This window comes from Topomyia yanbarensis, chromosome 3 (genome assembly GCF_030247195.1).
Source record: "Topomyia yanbarensis strain Yona2022 chromosome 3, ASM3024719v1, whole genome shotgun sequence".
Lineage (NCBI taxonomy): Eukaryota > Metazoa > Arthropoda > Insecta > Diptera > Culicidae > Topomyia > Topomyia yanbarensis.
The window spans coordinates 141,063,209-141,082,893 of NC_080672.1; the positions used below are offsets into that span (position 1 = coordinate 141,063,209).

Sequence of the window (19,685 nt, forward strand, 5' to 3'; positions counted from 1 at the left end):
TGTAACTTCATCTCTACTGAAATTTGATAAATCAGCGGTACGAAGATAGTGGAAGAAGAATCTACCACGAACTTGATGAGCTACGCGTGGACGCTGAAACACGTGAAACCTAAAATAGCATATTCAAGTAGTTTAATCACCATTAGTTCAATGTTGTCTTCCTGCTAACTTATTTTAGCATGCGGTGATGGGCGTGTGAGGCTACGAAGAACCCACCACCGAACCACTCCCCCGCTTATTTTGGTATGTCTGGTGGGTGAAATCGATGGAAATGAGAAAGGTTGGTCTGTGAGATGGGGTGGGGATGAGATGGGACCAGATTGAGGGGGGTTTGTTGAGTGGGTCGGTTGAAGTGAGGGTGGTGTGATTCGTAGAAAGGGGAGTGGTAACCCTTGCCACATAACCCCACCCACGCTCCTGTTAAAATACAGAAAACCTATTATAGTGAAAACATTACTAAAATGAGGAATCAGATTAACGATTTTCAGAGTGATGGCATAATCTTTCTATGTGAGAAATGTAAAAATCTAGTAGTAATAGAAGAGCAGTCATGTGGAATGGCTGTTAGTGGAATTGATATTTTGTTGATAGGATTGATTGCACGAAGAAATAAAGGTCAAAGCGATATTTTCCAATATTCAAATTAGAACGAAGTCTTGCATAAAAAGTAATCCGTCAGTTCATTGCAGACAACCAATTGATATCTTTAAAATCTTACAATTCCATCCACCCGCCCAACGAACGCGGCCGCAACGTGGAAAGTTAGTGAACTGGAAAGCGTATAATATGATGCATATATGCTCTCCGATTTCAGCACCCTACGAGATGTCTGCTTCCTGTGGGTATTGTTCTTCTTGTTGCTCGGTTTCACTTCAATAGATTGCATGAAGTGAGGCCACGCAGATCTATAGTCTACAGGAAGGTGGGTGGGTATTGGAAATAGGAGAAAAAACAGCATAGCAAAGATGCAGCAAAAAAGCATCCAATTGCATTAGCATCGGCATTGGCAGTTGGTATGTCAGATTTGCCGGTAAGTAGTACAAATAGACCGGCAATCTGTTCAGGAGCATTGCTAAGTGCGGGGTTGATCGGCACGGGTATCAACGGAATGGCTGAATGAGTAATCAGATTTGGTTACTAAGTTGGTATTCCTAAAGTTTGTGTTTATACCCAAAATATTTTAATAATTAATATAATTTCTTATTTCTTGATTGCGTTAAATTCTCGAAGGTTTAAGGCAATTTTCATCAGTGATTGCAACTCCTCGCTACGTTACTCCTCGCTACGCCACTGAATTTGCTACCGTAAGCGAGTAGATGTATTCTTACATGTACACTTTCCCATCATCGTCGTCGTCTCTCGTTACTGCCAAACCAAAAATAAAATCTACCAATAGTTGCTATCGTACTCACAAGTAGAACTACGTCGTAAGGGCCAGATGCAATAAATCCGCCAAGCTTTTGCTAGAAGATCGTCGAAACCCATATATGTTGCTGGGTCTAGCGATGCGTGGCCAGCTTCGAGCGGAACGACGGAACGATGAAGTCCCGCCGGGACTCGTCATTATTTTAGACAACTTTAGTAGATTTACTGGGAAAAGACCATAGTCGGAGATTTGATATCACAGAGCGCGCAATATTAACCGTTCTTTTACTACTAATAATAATAATAATCAACATCACCATAGTAGTCGGGTCAGTCTCATCATCTGCCGCGGAATGCATGAATGCATGGAGGGCAGCGCACATGCTAAATGAAATGTTTCTTGTGCAAACTCATCAACCAGCAGCGGTTGTGGAATTAGCAACTAGCTTTCTTGCGAAGTAAACTATTCATTATGCGATGTGCCGCCGAGAAGTGATGATGGATGATTTCGACGTGAAAGGCCTATAATAGGATTTAGGTAGGTGGAGACCCTGGGGGCGGAAATGTGGTTGTTGCAGCTACTGCTTTATGATGCGAATCACAAACGAAGAGTGATTTGCTCAATTCAGATTTAAAACACAGTGAAACCGTATACCTAGCCATGCATGCTTTCAAGAATTGATCAAACTGATCCAGTTAGCTTGACTATGCAAGAAATGTGTAATCCGGTCTGGTATAACATTGCGAAACAATATGTTGATCGGTTTATTATCAAAAAGCAACTAAATATAATAAGTCGTACCATGGCAAAACTGACGTGGAACTTTTTCTGACATTGTCATTATTTGGTGGGTGCATCGTATAATTATCCGTTGATTTGAATGTTTTTATTTTAAAAATGTGGCAAAACATGTTCAAATATTAGTTTTCATGCTAAATCCTTAGCTTCTATGTGACCGCATTTATCATCCCGTAACCTCGCAACCAAGAAGTGGATTAGAAGGAAATAGCAGCTGATGGAAAATTTGGAACTAAGTTTGTGAAAATAATTTCCACCACCACCACCACTTAATTGAATGTCAGCTCTTCGTACCTTAGTTGAAAAATTGAAAATGTCTAACGAGTAAACGTAGGAGATAGAGCTTGAGCTTGTGCGACCACCCCTGGCTGCTACTCCATTATCGATCTGGACTAGTTGAAGTTGCACAGGGAATCAGTAGATAATTATGCTTGGGAGTAGCGAAACATCTTTCAATGTGCAACTCCTGGTAATACTAAAGTGTTTATTTGCTCAATTCCGGCGCCGGTCAGGCCCGAACGTAGATCGCGGAAGGAAAGGGAAGGAATTGTTAGTCCGATACTTGCTTTTGCTAGAGGCCGTATATACTACTGCGCACTCCAAAAGTAACACGTGAGGAGGATATTTGTTAGTAGTATGTATCGAAGTTGGATTCTACTTCTTCTTTACCGACGCCAGAGAGGTGACTCCGCTATCTGGACGAGATATCGATCCATCAACTCATGGACCGGGGGACCAACGGCTTTACTTCCCTTCCGAAGGAAGACGTGACCACAGATTTTTTCACCTCAGAAAAATCTCAACGACCTCGGCTGGAATTGAACCTAGGACAACTGGAATGAGTGGCGTTCACGTTTACCACTCAACCACCGGCGCCGTTAAGTAAACGTAGGAGATAGAAGAGTAGAATTAAGACCGGGAACTATCCCAGTAGATCGCGACCACAGCTGAGAGCTAAATGGTTCAAGCTCACGAAAACGTGTTTCGGTATCGCAAGAAATTTTTATCGCCACACAGTAATCCAGAACTGTGTAAAAGCTGGCCAAAAGTGAACATTTCGTGAATTTTATCGTTTCGTTGAGAAAGTTTCAGGGCACAAAAGTCTATTTTTCTTTTTGACATATCCATGCACTATGGGAAGGCATGTGGCCAAACTATCGAAGATCACAAAACTACAAATTAATTAAATCCTAAGTATCTCAGAAAAATATATCACTTAACTAGGTAATATGGATGTTTGAAGATAAACATTATGAAAAAAGACATATTACGTACGTTTTCTCTACTGTTCTTATCTCTCCTGAATTTTGAATAAAGTATGTGCTCATTAGAGTGGCAGTTGTTGTTGCGATCTTGTAGTTTTGTCCAAAAATCGAAAAATGAATCAAGATATCAAAAAAAAAGGTTGGGCGAAATTTGAGCGAAATTGGACCATATTATCAAGTACCTGAAAACGATTGAAGTTTTATACGAGTATACATGGATTTTTTTCATATGTTTTATATGCAAAATTCATAACTTTTTTTAAAAGTGATCGCAAAATTTTGAAGTGGTGATGGAGAACATGATGCAAGGTTTCAAATGGATAGTTTTCGGATTCTTAAATTTTTTTTGTTAAAGATTTTTTTATGAAAATACTCAAATTTCAGATTTTTCTTTGAAACAAAAATGATTTTATTTTTTTTTATTCAAATAAAACATTTTTGAAACCATTCATAGTGTGTTCAAACTTTACCCAGTTCAAAAATTTTTTGGATTACTTTAAAAAAAATTTGAATTTTCATAAAAAACTTCAATCGTTATGCTATATTTCACCCTAAGGAGGAAAATTTGGTAAAAACCAAAATTTCTCACTAGGGTGAAAAGCCGGCGCTAATCTATTCCGACAATACGTTAGTGTCGGTTTCTGATGAGGCGAAGCCGAAACGCAACATAGTATGAAATAAGGATTTGTGCCCTCCTGTACAAATACTGGTTTTTACCAACAAATTTTCACCCTAGTGGGAAATTTTGGTTTTTACCAAATTTTCGTCCTTAGGGTGAAATATAGCATAGTGCTTTCGCATAGGCCTGCTAAGCCAAGACAAGTTTTGGCTTCACTTGTGTCTCATCGGCATAAACAGAACTTCTGCTCGAACGGGACATCACGTTTGATCAGTCGTTTGTTTGAAACACATAGTGTGTTTTAGTTTTAAGGGATTTGCGTCAAGCCGGCGCTAATCTGTTCCGACAATACGTTAGTGTCGGTTTCTGATGAGGCGAAGCCGAAACGCAACATAGTATGAAATAAGGATTTGTGCCCTCCTGTACAAAGACTGGTTTTTACCAACAAATTTTCACCATAGTGAGAAATTTTGGTTTTTACCAAATTTTCGTCCTTAGGGTGAAATATAGCATAGTGCTTTCGCATAGGCCTGCTTAGCCAAGACAAGTTTCGGCTTCACTTGTGTCTCATCGGCATAAAAAGAACTTCTGCTCGAACGGGACATCACGTTTGATCAGTCGTTTGTTTGAAACACATAGTGTGTTTTAGTTTTAAGGGATTTGCGTCAAGCCGGCGCTAATCTATTCCGACAATACGTTAGTGTCGGTTTCTGATGAGGCGAAGCCGAAACGCAACATAGTATGAACTTCAATCGTTTTGAGGCGCGTGTTAATATGGTCTGATTTCGCTCAAACTTCGCCCAAACGTTTTTTAAGACATTTTCTAACCGGCGATCGATGAAATTCCAACATCGCAAAAATAACTGCCACCCTAATGTTTATATATGTCTTTTTGAAGGCTGAGAATACCAGCTGATGAAATTATTGGAAATACGCATATTTTTTACTGCCCATTAAAGCATAAGAGTCCTATATTGAAAAACAGCAAGCCGAGAAAAACGCTGTTCAAGTTTTACATTTTCATTAAGCCTTAGAATGAGACAACCAGGTTGTGGTATTTTTTCGATATTTTCTAAACAAACCTGGTAATTTTATTTGTTCGTTGTGATTTAGTGGTGGTATAGAATACAATCCATCAAATAATTCATTTTCGACAAAAATCCACATGGGACTTTTGTGCTTTTATGGGCAGTATATCAGTACGGGAAGTCCTAAAATATTCTCAAATTAGTCTTAGGAAAAATGTCCCAATGAAGTCTCGATTGGAAATGCAAGTATAGTGTAGGTACCTTCTAGATTGCAGCGAAGGTTTCAATTGTCCATATTAATCCTAACCTGAAATTTTGATGGCAGTCACACTAAGCAGACTAGAGGATGATAATTCAGTACATGTTTGGTTTAAGTACTCCATATTCTAAAACTAAATGAGCAAGTTATGATAATATTTTAGAATTAATGATATTAATAATTTCGTACCCCCCCTAGTTACCTTTGAAACAATGTGAACTGTTCGAAATTATAGAACGATTGATCCAGGAAACATGGAGTTATAGTGAACTCCGCATTTTTTCGAGGTGCCTCCTGAAGATTCGCTGTCGCTCGCGTAATTTTCAATATTTTGAAATGAAAAATTAAGAAAATATTCTTCAAATTTTGTATAATTGTACAGAAATTGTATGCAACATTTGGGTGATTTGCTGCCGTCATTTTTCTGCCGCTCTACCCACCCTTAAATCGCTCCTAAAACGCCCAGGGAACGCGCCATTTCATCGCCCTTAATTGCCTGATATGAAAATTAAAAATAATAGGACTGGTGGTATCCAACGGGGAAAAACGATCGGAAATGGTGAGTGAAGCTAAGCAATCATGTGAAAAAAATTCCCCCCAGAGGCGAGACTCGAACTCGCAACCTTTGAGACTCCGGCCCAATGCACTAACCCTTATGCTGTCCCTGGGTATTGTGACATCCCGAAATAACATATGGTTATCCCACTGGCGACAGTGATCGTACCCTGCCTGCAAAGCGAGAATCACACACAACGGCAGCTGATCATCACAACACATTTGATCTATTTAATTTCCCCGCTAGATACCAAGGCCCGGGTTTTTATTATCATGTGATGACTAATTTTTAGTTCATTAGCTAATTTTGGCTTAAGTCAAAAGACCAAAAATTGAATTATTAGTTTAATTCGAACGGGCGGGTTCGCTCCCGTCATACCTCTGTTCACTGGGCAAGGGACCAGAAATCGACAGTCTTCATTAGCTCTGTCACCCACCGAAGTACGATGGGTAATGAACTAAAAATTAGACAACACACGATAATAAAAACCCGGGCCTTGGTATCTAGTGGGGAAATTAAATAGATCAAATGTGTTGTGATGATCAGCTGCCGTTGTGTGATTCTCGCTTTGCAGGCAGGGTACGATCACTGTCGCCAGTGGGATAACCATATGTTATTTCTGGGATGTCATCATACCCAGGGATAGCATAAGGGTTAGTGCATTGGGCCGGAGTCTCAAATGTTGCGAGTTCGAGTCTCGCCTCTGGGGGGAATTTTTTCACATGATTGCTTAGCTTCACTCACCATTTCCGATCGTTTTTCCCCGTTGGATACCACCAGTCCTAAATAAGGTATTGGCACTTAAGTCAAAAGACCAAAAATTGAATTATTAGTTTAAAAATAATAATTATTTTCGGATTCACTATCTACTCACATAAATTTATCGGTACACTAGGTAATCACCACCAGACTATAGGAAGAATGGATGTTGAAATTCGTATTGCACACCAAAACTTACCACAATCTGACTTTCATTTAGACTCAGAGATCTTGTTCCACTATACTTACACACGATTCCACAATTTTCCACATTCGTTGGCTAAATTAAGTGCACTAAACAAACAAAATACAAGCGGGAACACGCCAATTGTTTAAAGAAAACAATTTTAAACTTAAGCCAAACATGAACCGCCATGTTTGAAAAACGCAAAAAACAACCAAGTCCATTTCAGCCGCCAGAAAATTTGTCTAAGTATTGAAATTGCCTTTAAATCGCATTCGCAAATTGCATTTGTTCCTAGGGGCAATTAGCACAGGCGAGTTGAGTCAAACGTCAAACTTTTTAAATCGCCTGACCATGTTCGTCCGCATTTTGTTTGACAGGGTTGTAACGAATATTGAATTTTTTCCCTCCTTTCCGAAAATTCGTAGCAATAAGCTATGACCCTTTGCACATATAAATATTTGTGAAATTTCTTAATTGAGCAAACTAAAGCCAAAGCCTCTAAATGAAGAATTGATTCTTTTGTGCGTCAGTTAACCCTTAAATGCACGAAACTCGTTTTTCATTGGTACTGATTTTTCGGTGTGGATACGATATTTACATATTGTTGAGGCTTTATATCACAGAATTCGGTATTCTGTCAAATATTTAAGGATTAAAGTAAAATATGTAAAACAAATCGGTTTTTCTAAACCTTCAACCGCGTGTGTAATCACCCCTCCCAGACCATAGCCGGATGCATCTGTTACTTGGCTGCTACCGACGCCGTCGAATTCGGCGATGGCTTCCTTGACCGGCAAAAAACGGGCGACTTCCACCCGTCCGGAAGCGATTTCAGTTATCGTGGATCTTTTCCTGTGCAGCTAAACCAACGCTACCGCTACTTTTCGCAATGGCGTGGGAAAACACTGGAGCCAACTGCAGCGACGAACTTTTTATTACCGTGATTCGTAGAAATACGTAAAAATCTCTTTAGAATTTTTTTTTCTTCAGTGTAACATTTTACGTAACGTTCTAGCTTACACATAAAAACAAACTGTTAACAAAATGTAAGCGAAAAATTTGTCTGTTTTCTTACATTTTCAAGCTGTTTTACAATAATACGGAGTTTTCAATAGTATACAGTTGAAATACCAAGCTGGACCATTTTAAATCGACTGGTAGACAAATGGCATCAATAATAATTAACAGCGCTAAAGTCATTTAAAATTATGCCACATTTATGGATTCGGTCGACAGTTTACGTTCGAATCTAATTAGTTTACTTCTATCGTCAAAGAGGAGAAAATATTGAAGAATATTTAAAAAATTACAAGGGACAGCCCTATGAATTTGCACGAACTGTGGACATACACTACACTATATTTAAAATCATAGTGCATTTGGATTAATAACACTAGTTTCCAAGAAAAATAAAGCTTCAAGAACAAGTATTTTTTAGACTAATTTTGGGTCGCTGAACACGAAAACTATATTCATTTTTTTGTTCAAAGAAGCGATTTTGTGATTTTCTCAAAGAACTCGTTTTTGAGCACTTTTTGTAGTTTTTAGTCAATATTTCTTGTCAAAATCATTCAATTAATTTAGTCAATATGCAGGTTGAAAGGTGCCGAGATGCCCTTTCCAAAAACATATAATATGTGTCGATCATATGTAAAATTTTTAGTGCTCCAAGCGACGAAAGTTTAAAAAAGTGCTTTTTTGACCATTTTTAAAAGTTACTCATTTTTAAATGATTTTTTTACCGAAAAACTAATTTTTTTCGGACCTTTTAGAATCTAAGATGACAAATAATATGTTTACGTTAATTTTAAGCCTAATATCACTAACATCGGATGGAAAATTTTGATGCTATGGCACATTGAGCGAAATGGAAATTTTATAATTTTAGCGGACCCTGCCCTGGTGCGGCAGTTTAGAGGGTGTAGCACTGGTCTCATAAGCCAGACGTCAAATATTCGAGTCCCTATCGAGAAGGAGTCTCAGTGGGATCGTAGCACTAGCCACGTAATATTCTGTGAACTGAGAATCTGCTGTGAAGCCTGTTGAAGCAGAAGGCTAAAATTCCTTTAATTCGTAAAATATGTACTCACCACAGACAAAACAAAATTTTTCAAACGATATTTCCACATTTTAAAAAGAGCACTTAGTTGTACAATGAAATATCCAAAACCATTCAAATGCCGCAGAATGGATGGATGCAAGCTTGAGAAGACAGTACCCAACACAAACAATAACTATCAAGTATAGAAGATTATTTCGGCCGAAAGTATGATTGTGCGAAAAATAAAAAGTTGCAATTCTCACTCAGTGCTTCATACCATCAACATCTTCATCCGACTTTTGTGAATATTGGATTAAAATTTATGCAAAAATATTATTTATCTCATTAGATTCTAAAAGAATTTTCTTCTGCCCTTGATTTATTATAAAAAATTTACTAGAAATATGCATTTTTTTTAAAAAAAGGTCGAACATTAGACTTTTTGCCTTTCTCATATAGAAAGGTTATGCAATCACTCTGAAAAACGTCAAACTAATCCCAGCCCGGAGGGCCGAGTGTCATATCCCATTCGACTCAGTTCGTCGAGATCGGAAAAAGTCTGCATGTGTGTGTGTGTATGTGTGTATGTATGTGTGTGTGTTTTTTTACAATGGAGAAGACCTTTACGTCCTAGCCCAGTACACGTGCTATTGGTAGGGTCCAATCTACCACACGGGGTGCACTGGGGGCGTGTCGGGCTCGAATGGTGACCAGCCATTAATACCGACTAAACTCCATTGGGCTCCGCCATCATTCCTCCCAGGAACTACCTCTCGGTATTACTTCTGGGGGGATGGCTGTACTAAATGTACTCATTCACTCTCACTCACGCGTTCATACATCCTATATGAGGCTTACTTGGGTGCTCTCTCAATCGCACTTTGATTCACTCTCAAACACTCCCACATGAGGCTGACTTTTGTGCTCACCTTTTACGTTCCATGCGAGGCTGACTTGTGTGCTCACCTTACTCGTTCCTTGCTAGGCTTACTTTTGTGCTCGCCCCACCCATACCATGTGAGGCTGACTTGGGTGCTCACCCTGTCACCTGATTCACTCTCAATCGTGCCACTCTATTGTACCTTTGTCACTCCCCCTAGCATCCCATGTGGGACATTTTTCTTAGGCCCCACTTCTGACATACCATGCGAGGCTGACTTGTGTGCTCACCTTTTTCATTCCTTGCTAGGCTGACTTTTGTGGTAGCCTCTACCATACCTGTGAGGCTGACTTTTATGCTCACCCTTAACATGCCGTGTAAGACTGACTTGGATGCTCACCCTTTCACTCCTCTGCCACGCCATGAGGCATCGATAGCTAAGTTCCAACATACTACGCTACGACCCTCCCGTCTTGGCATGAGGCAGTCCACTTATACGCCTATACACTCACTCTTCTGTCTTGCTTCGGGGTGGCTGGGTTTACCCCTTACGCGGTTGCCATTCGCTGCGCCAAACCTGCCTCGGCATGAACAGACCATTCACTCCCTTTTTTTTGCGCTTGGCCTTTTTCGCTCCAGCTAACCAATCACTAGTTAGCCGTGCCCGTCGTCTGTTGCTCGGTTCGCCAGATTACCTGTAGCCTACTGGAAATCTGGATGGTAGCAGCCGAGACTGCGTTCCACTTCTCCACCGATTGACACATCCGCTGAATAAGAGTTTTGGAAGTAACTTTCCAGGATCCGATACAGACCCACCGGTAGGCTAAGCCGGTGTAACGAGAGCGCGATGGCATCCCAGCTTGCGCTGTTGAATGCGTTCTTCACGTCAAGTGTCACTAACGCACAGTATCGAATACCTCGCCTTTTTCGTTGGATCGCTATCTCGCCAGTATTTATCACTGAGTTGAGAGCGTCCACTGTGGACTTACCCTTCCGAAAGCCAAACTGGTTGCTTGACAGACCGTCCGTACCTTCCGCGTACGGGGTGAGCCTGTTGAGGATGACCCTCTCAAGCAGTTTGCCAGTCGTGTCGATCAGACAGATTGGTCTGTACGCCGATGGGTCGCCTGGCGGCTTCCCGGGCTTCGGCAACAGCACCAATTTCTGCCTTTTCCATCTATCGGGGAAACGGCACTCGTCAAGGCATCTCTGCATAGCTAGCCTGAACATGTTCGGGCTCGCTATGATCGCTGCCTTGAGAGCGTTGTTTGGAACTCCATCCGGCCCTGGAGCTTTGTTCATTGCTAGGGATTTAGTCACTGCGAGTAGTTCTTCATTCGTCACTGGAGCCACCATTTCGACCGTGCCCGCACTGTCTCGTAGTGCAGGTGGCCAGGGGCTTGTGGCTCGAGACGGGAAGAGTACTTCGATAATCGTTGCCAACCGGTCCGGAGACCGTTCTGGGGGTGAGGAGCCCCCTTTGGTCTTGGCCATCACAATCCGGTAGGCGTCACCCCACGGATTCGCGTTGGCACTCTCACACAGGTTGTCGAAACACGCTCTCTTGCTGCTTTTAATAGCCTTGTTAAGGGCCAATTTCGTAGCTCGAAACACTTCACGGCGGTTCTCTCTTGCATCCTCGGTGCGAGCCCTTTGCATCCTACGTCTAGCTCAGAGGCAGGCTGACTGTAGAGCTGCAATCTCGGCACTCCACCAGTATACCGGGCATCTACCGTTTCTTGGCAGTGTTTTTCTCGGCATGGTGGCGTCGCACGCGCGTGATAGAACAGCTACCAGCGCATCCCCGCTTAGACTGTCGGTGTTGGCCTCCAGTCCCAGGGCCGCGGTGAAAGCTTCGCTGTCGAAGTGATTGGACTTCCACCCACGTACCTGACCCCTCGGATGCTGCACACCATAGTTGATCTTAAAGCGGATTGCTAAATGATCGCTATGGGTGTAGCCTTCGTCTACCCTCCATTCCATGCCTGGAGCCAGACTCGGGCTGGCAAATGTTAGGTCAATCCACGCCTCCACTCCGTTTCTACGGAATGTACTAGCGGAGCCATTATTTGCTAGCACAGTATCGAGTTTCGCAAGCGCTTCCATTAGCGCTTGACCCCTGCTATTTGTACAGCGGCTGCCCCACTCCACTGCCCAAGCGTTAAAGTCTCCCGCTATGACTACCGGTTTCCGGCCCACTAGGTCCGACGAGAGCCTGTCGATCATCTGGTAGAACTGTTCTATTGGCCACCTTGGTGGGGCGTAGCAGCTGCAATAGAACACACCATTGATCTTGGCAATCGCCACACCCTCGGCGGAGGGGTGTATTACCTCTTGAACCGGGAACCGTCCCGTTGTACAGATTGCCACCATTCCAGACCCGTCCGACACCCAATTGCCGTTGCCGGCAGGGATGCGGTGCGGGTCTGATAAGAGGGCGACATCTGTCCTCGACTCCGAGACCGACTGCCACAGCAGCTGTTGGGCTGCTGCACAATGGTTAAGATTTAGCTGTGTGACGTTCACGGTTTCTTCTTATTTAACTCACCGAAGGGACACGAAGGTCCGCCCATAGCATGTTTATGGGCTTGCTTCTTAGCGGTGCAGATAAGGCACTTGTGTGCCTTAGTGCACCCCCGCTCTTTATGTCCCTCCTCGCCGCAGCGACGACATAGTTTGCTCCTATCTATGCCTTTGCACTCGTAGGCTTTGTGGCCGGACTCAAGACACCGATAGCACCTATCCACTGAAGGCGGCTGGGGTATACTAATAGGGCATACCGACCAGCCGATCTTCAGCTTCCCTTTCTCGGTTACCTTTTTGGCATCCGCCTTCAGTAGCCTTAGGTAGGCTACTTGGGTGCCAGAGGGTCCATCTCTCAATCGCACAGAGGCCCGCTCGATTGTGACGATTGTGACGTCGCCTTGTATACCGCACTAGATTGTGCGCCTCGCTTCAGCACTAGAAGCATTTCTCCCGTGTTGGTGCTTCTCACGCTACGCACATCTTGCCCAAGGGCCGAAAGGCTTTCGGCCGCCTTCATCGACTTTAGGAGATCGGCATATTTGTCCTTGTCGGTTTTCAACCACAAGGCCTCGCCTCTGTCCTTGGCCTTCTTCGCGGGCCGCGGTACCTCCGGTGTCGGTGCCGGCTTCTTCCTGGTGACCAGCGTCCAGGGGTTTGGGCCCCCCTGCCCCGGTCGCGCCAGGTTGCTGGTACCAACACTCTGCTCAGCGAGGTCACTCTCGCCCTCGCTTACCTCACCCAAACGGCGTTTGACCTTAACGGTTGCACGCCGTGTGGTATCGCTTTTTGCACCCTCGCCTGGCGACTTCCTAGGGCGCTTCGCGTTCGACGCCGTCTAGCGATTGCCCTTGCCCTTGCCTTTTCCCTTCGAGGGGAACTCGGCCGCCGCTTCGAGCGACGTGGCTGCTCCATAGAAGGTGAAGGGCACTGTCTGAGTGCCCGTATCGACCTTCTCTTTTCCCTCCTTCTTGGAGGCCACTGTCTGGGTTTCTCTGTCGGACTTCTCCCGACATTCCACCCTCTTGGCATAAGCCTGCTGTTTCTGTCTTGCGACACGAACAGTTTTTCGGAGTTCCAGGAGACTCTGTTTTAACTCCTTGCTTATGTTTTGCTTTGCGCTAGTGTACTCGATTATTGCATCGAGCTGCTCCACCACTTTGCGCATCGCCGATAATGGACCGTCCGGTGCGTTGGTAGGGCTATTTCCTACCGCTGCTGGGGGGTCACTGGTGCTTTCAGATGCAGCACTCATCGCTCCACTACTCTCCCCACGGGGGGGAGACCTCGCCAAACCACCTCTAGCGAAGGGGTTTGGCACCTCCGTTTGTTTAGTATTTTTATTTTTGTTCTCCATATCAAATCCCACGAGTCGCGCGAGAAATAAATGTCCGCCACGCCAGAGCTCCGCATTAGCGTGGTAAGGGACGCTTACTGTGGGGGTTGCCCAGGTACCCCACAGGCTCCGTTAACGATCGAGCATCTTTTTCACCCCCTCGATCACTCATCCCTCGGCACGGGTCGCTTCACGCCTTGGAATTGGGGTTATGCCCTACCTTGCTTTACGTGGTGACCTCGGCCCAGATCATCACAACCATCCTCCTTTACCAGGGCTTTGGACCTGTAGCTCTGGTTCTCAATAGTTCCATGTACGTATATTATTACAGACATGCCACTATTGAGATCCGTCATTCGCTAGCGGTGTCAAGCAATGTATGTATGTGTGTATATGTGTGTGTATGTATGTGCGTATGTGTCAAATAATGTCACTCATTTTTCTCAGAGATGGCTGGACCGATTTGCCCAAACTTAGTCTCAAATGAAAGGTGCAACCTTCCCATCGGCTGCTATTGAATTTTGGATCGATCGGAATTCTGGTTCCGGAATTACGGGTTTCAGAGTGCGGCCACACAGAAATTTCTCATATAAACTATAGGAAAAATTAAAAATAGAATTTTTATTTTTGATGCTAAATGTGTTCAAGGTGCATGAAACGTCGAGATTTGATGCAAATTCGAAAAAAAATTTGACGAATATTCACTTTTTTGAATTTTGGCGCATTTTTGCCTTTCTCATATAGAAAGGTTATGTAATCACTCTGAAAAACGTCAACCTAATCCTAATTTTTTTTCGACTCGCATAAGGTTTCTGGATTTTAACAGGGGCGTGGTTTACAGAGAAGGGTTACACCCCCCCCCTCTACTGTTCACTCCCCTCTTTTAAAAATCTCTTTAAATCACCCCTCAGACCACCACCCCATCCAGCCCTCATACCCCTCCCTTTCAACCCCATCATCCTTTTTTTTTATTTCGATTATAGAGGTTTTAACCTTAAGGTCATTCGCCTCTTCGGGTTAGAAAAATCTCTTATGAAAAATTTCTAACCCTATGTGCGGGGTCGGGAATCGAACCCAGGTGCGCTGCGTACGAGGCAATCGATTTACCAACTACGCTACGCCCACCCCCCCATCATCTTTAAACCACCACTATATCACAAAGCATACCAATTTAAGCTGGGGAGTCGTTCGTTCATGGGACTTTCGCCCTCCTCACATACCCACCCCCGCATGACAAAATGAGTTAGCAAGCAGATAACATTGATCTAATGCTGATTAGGCTAATGGAGTATGATATTTTTTTGTTTCAAGTGTTTCACCGTCGACACGTAGCTCATCAAGTTCGCGGCTGGCATGCCATTGTGTATAAGTGCAAAGTGTACTAAGAATGTAATGGACATTTCCACAATTATGTTGAACATAAAAAGCCTCCGTGCCATAGTTTAGAGAAATGAGAAAGGCACAATTGCACCAGTAGGTGGATTAAAACAGGTTTTTTTACTTTGGTCGATTGTAATCATAATAAATGTACATTTCTCGACAAACATACGATTACGGCTTAAAGGCCAACTGTCAAAATTCTCTTTGAAAGGAAATTCCGGACAAACCGTTACTGGCTAAACGCAATGGACTTGGTTTTCGTATTCAGCGATCCAAAATTAACTGAGGAAACACCTTTCTTCTTAGCTTATCGCGATTACCTTAAAATTGTTAAAATCTGTCACATTAGATTCTGAAAATATGAAAAATTGTTTTTCTGTAATAAAAAATAGAGCAAAAACAAAAAAGCGGAAGCAAAAGAAAAACTTTTTTTTTATAAACTCGAACTTCTTTGAAAGAGAAATGGAGCATTATTTTCGTATTCAGCGACCCAAAATTAATCTAGAAAACACTTTTTCTCGTAACTTCATTTTTCTTGTAACTAGTGTAATCGTATTTAAGACCAAAAGAGATATGTGAAAAACAAAGCCATTTTCACTCAGTGCCTAATAACATCACCAGTTTTTGTCGGATTTTCGTGATTTTATGCTTAAAATTCACGTGAAAAGTTTGCCTGTCACATAAGATTTTAAAAGTTTTTTTTTGCTGATTTATTTTTTTTTATGAAAAATCATCCAAAAACTAGTAATTTTACCCAACACTACTTTTTTGACTTTGGTTGCTCTTAACCCTAAATTGTTGATATTTTATCCTAACATATTATCCAATTTTGTAATGTGCACATCAATACCTTTCGAATAATGAGTCGCTTGTGTTAATCGGAAGATATGTTCCTGAGATATTGGCCAAAAACTGCAAAAAGTGCTCAATAACACCTTTTTTAAAATAATCACAGAAACGGTTCTTTGAAAAAGAAAATGGATATGATTTTCGTGTTCAGCGATCCAAAATTGACTTAGAAAACACCTTTTTTCTTAACTTCATGCAATTAACCCAAAATTTGTAAACCAGTGTAATAAATGAAGTATATTTCATTCGAACAGTTTAAATATAACCAATCAACATCGAATGTTACACATTGAACCAAACATTCTTGCTTATCAGGTCATTTTATTTGTAGTAGGCTATCGAATCCGGTTAAAATTATTTGAGAAGACACGAAGAAAGACGCTTTTAATCCACCTAACAGTGTGATACATTTCTTATAACTCTTATCGCTTTCTTAGGGTATTATATCGATTAAGAACATTTAGAACTTGATGCTTCGCGATGTTTTTGATAACACATACTACATGGGATAGTGTCAGGACTCAGAGAATCGCTCAATTTAGCATAGGACAATATCAGCGCAAGAAATCTCAAAGGTTAAACCAATTTGGGACCATTCATAAATTACGTAACGCAAAAATTGCCCAAAATTAACTCCCCCCTCCCCCCATGTAACAAATTGTCACAAATTTCTTCATCCCCCCCTCCCCTGTTACGTAACGAATTCCTAGAAAAAATTTTTTTTCTTCGGTGAAAACATGTTACGTAACGATCTAGCTAACTCCCCCTCCCCCCTATGTCACAACATGTCACAACTTGTTGTACCCCCTCCCCCCCTTAAAAGCGTTACGTAATTTATGAATGGTCCCTTTAATGGAAAAGCGGAAATATGGCCTATAAAATAGAATTAAAAACGAATTATTGCTAATGCTCCGTTAATAACATATATAAATTCTTCAATCAATCCATTGTGTGGGGAAAACTGATTTTTCCTAAAGGGGTTATATATGTTGTGCTAGTCAAAAATTTGAAAAACAAATTTTCGAATGGATTTGAAGTTCATACTCAATAGCGTTTACTCAAATTCCCAACGCGGATGAGAACTAAGCACAGAAATTTCAGCTCTTGATATCTTGCCACCTCTAAAGTGCATGCGTGCATAGTTCAAACTTTACTTCGATATCGACTTTTTCTAAAGATGACTTCCCAGTAATATCTTTGATCTGAATTATTATTCCTAATCCTAATGCCAAATCACAAATAAAAAACTCTAAACCCGTTAGGAAAAATCATTATCATTACTGGAATTTTCTTTTCACGAAACTTTTCGATAAACTACCGTCCCTTCTATTAAAAATTTTCAAATACTTTATAATTTACATAATCTTATTAGGAACAGTTGTTTAAGAAGCTTTTGTAATATTGTGTAGGACTATCATAAACTATCGCACGAATGGGAATAGGTTCGCCGAATTTTGGAAGAAGTCGATAAAGTAACCCCTTGAAAACTACCTAAAAATTGGTGTAGTTCAATGCAATTGAAAGAAAATATCCTCGGAAAATGGGATGTACTTATATTAGTGTGAATAATAAATACAGTAAAGACCTGTTTTTATCATCTCCATGGTGTATTTTAGGCTGACAAAATAGTGACATTAACTAAATTTTTTTTCTTCGTAATAAACTGAAGCTGTTAAAATATTCTTACTTTCCCTTGATGTAGTCTAATAACTATTTCTGATTATTTAAATAATCTTCTAACGCAAAAATTAAAAAAAAATATTTTTTATTTTTGCATATTTGCATCTTACGGTAAACATGGTCAAGAAAGGATTTACTCAAATTCAGCCTTGTTTGTCTGTTAGAGCCCATCAAACATATTTTCATATGAGGCTGATAATATTGTGGGCTGAGGCTGATGAAATCGGGTCTTCAATGTATTATTTATTTTATTTATTTATTTCGGTTTGGTGGGGATTTGGTGAACATCTAACTTACTGACCAAATGGCATAATTACGTAATCGCCATCTTTGAAGTTTTAAAATTATGTAGAATCAGTTTTTCAAAAAATTGTAACAGAGATTCTGTCTGTAGCGAATTTGTTGAGACGTGACATTTAAAACAATTTTATTGTAGGCATGAATACTACGTATATGGAATATACCGAATTATTTAATTATATTTACGAAGTGTTCCCTAATTTAGTTTTTTTTTCTAAAATTACTTTCTATTGTGAGCTTCACAAACTCAAGCTTTGGATAAAATGTATTTTATCGTTTATAAACAATGGAAGAGATTTATCATAAACAGTAAAATCATAATAATTTAATTTAAAATTAAACAGGAATGGCTTAAAATATGTTACACCCCAAAGCATCCTCTTGGCTACACCACTGCTTGGAGTTATTCATTTCGCTTTTCATTTTCCGAGATATGTTTCAGATCGATCCGATGATGGTTATAAATCAGAAAGTTCGCGCAAATGAATTTTTTTGCACCGATAGGGTGGATGTACCAATAGTCGCATACTTAAGGAAAACTTTTGCTAAAAAACAATGAATAGACCTATGGGTAATGTTAATACATTAAACGAAAGCTTTCAATCTCTACTTCACAGGAAAAATATAAAGATGGTTTAATATCCATTTTATGTATTCAAAACCGCTTGTACAACTATAGGAACACATATACCCATAGTGGTGCAATCGCTTTCGTAATGTTTCAAATCCCATTGGTTTCTTATGGGGCTTGCAACTACAGGTACATTAGATCAACTATAGGTGCAAGGAAGCTCAAAATTCGAAGAAAATCATTTTTTTAATAGTTATTTGAGCAAATTTCAAGGATAACAGTTTCATTGTCGCATAATTTTAGTTTGATGAATCGATAAAAAAAATACTTGTTGGTGGTTGGTACCTTAGTTAGACGTATAACCCACTACTGCAACTATTGGTACACCTCAACTATAGGAGCACCCACCCTGAGTAATCAAGTTCCATCTAGACAACTTGGAATTGTTCGGTGGTTATTCTAGCGAAATTCGTTTTATCGGAATAATTTAAATGAATTATTACTATATTCAACAATAATTACGTGACAAAGTGTAGTCCACAAACAACAAGTGATAACTTTTAAAGTATTCGAAATATGTATTTGATGTCTTCAGTAAAGTTATTCGCCAAAGTAAGAGCTACAAATTTGCTGAAGGCATTATTTCAATACAATCACTTCTAAGAAAATTTATGAAAATATCTCACTCTTAGGGGGATTAATCAGTAAAATCACAATACCAAAAGAAAAGGCATATTGAATGCTTTAAATTCTCCGAAGATACTATTGACCTAAAATAATCCGTTGTTGGCGCTTATAATACATTGAATGTTTTAGGTCTTATTTCTGGCTATGGGAAATGCAGGCATTGTATTTATCGCTCATATGAGTAAATGAGTCCGGATAATTTGCTACTGCGACAATAAAAACTCACATTTTCACACGAAAAGTTATTGGGACTCACACAACTTCTCCAGATAAATAAAACGTAATATTTCTCAGGATAAAGAAAACCGCCAAAGAATGAGCGAATGAGTTTATCGTGGTATCCTTTTTGTGCTCGTTGCCTTGCTGTCGCAATTCCAAAACACGAAAAAACAAGTCTGTCGTACTTCTTTGCAGCTTTCCTTTGAAATTAAGTTTATATTTTGAGGCTTTCATTCATTTCTACGAAATTAAAATATTATCACCTTCTCCGGCGAGAAGGAAAAAAATCAAATAAATTTTATCCGAAAAATTTATTCTCACTCTATTTGTGGACACGGAGAATATTGCGACTCATCTTATCTCGGAAAAGTTTGACATCGGA

At 40.8% G+C, this 19,685-nt stretch overlaps 1 protein-coding gene across 1 annotated transcript in view; it reads right to left on the reverse strand.

Moving 5' to 3' along the window:
- The window catches only part of LOC131692910 (myosin-G heavy chain), a 271,448-nt gene that overhangs the window by 142,741 nt on the left and 109,022 nt on the right, over positions 1-19,685 (reverse strand). The window lies entirely within an intron of this gene.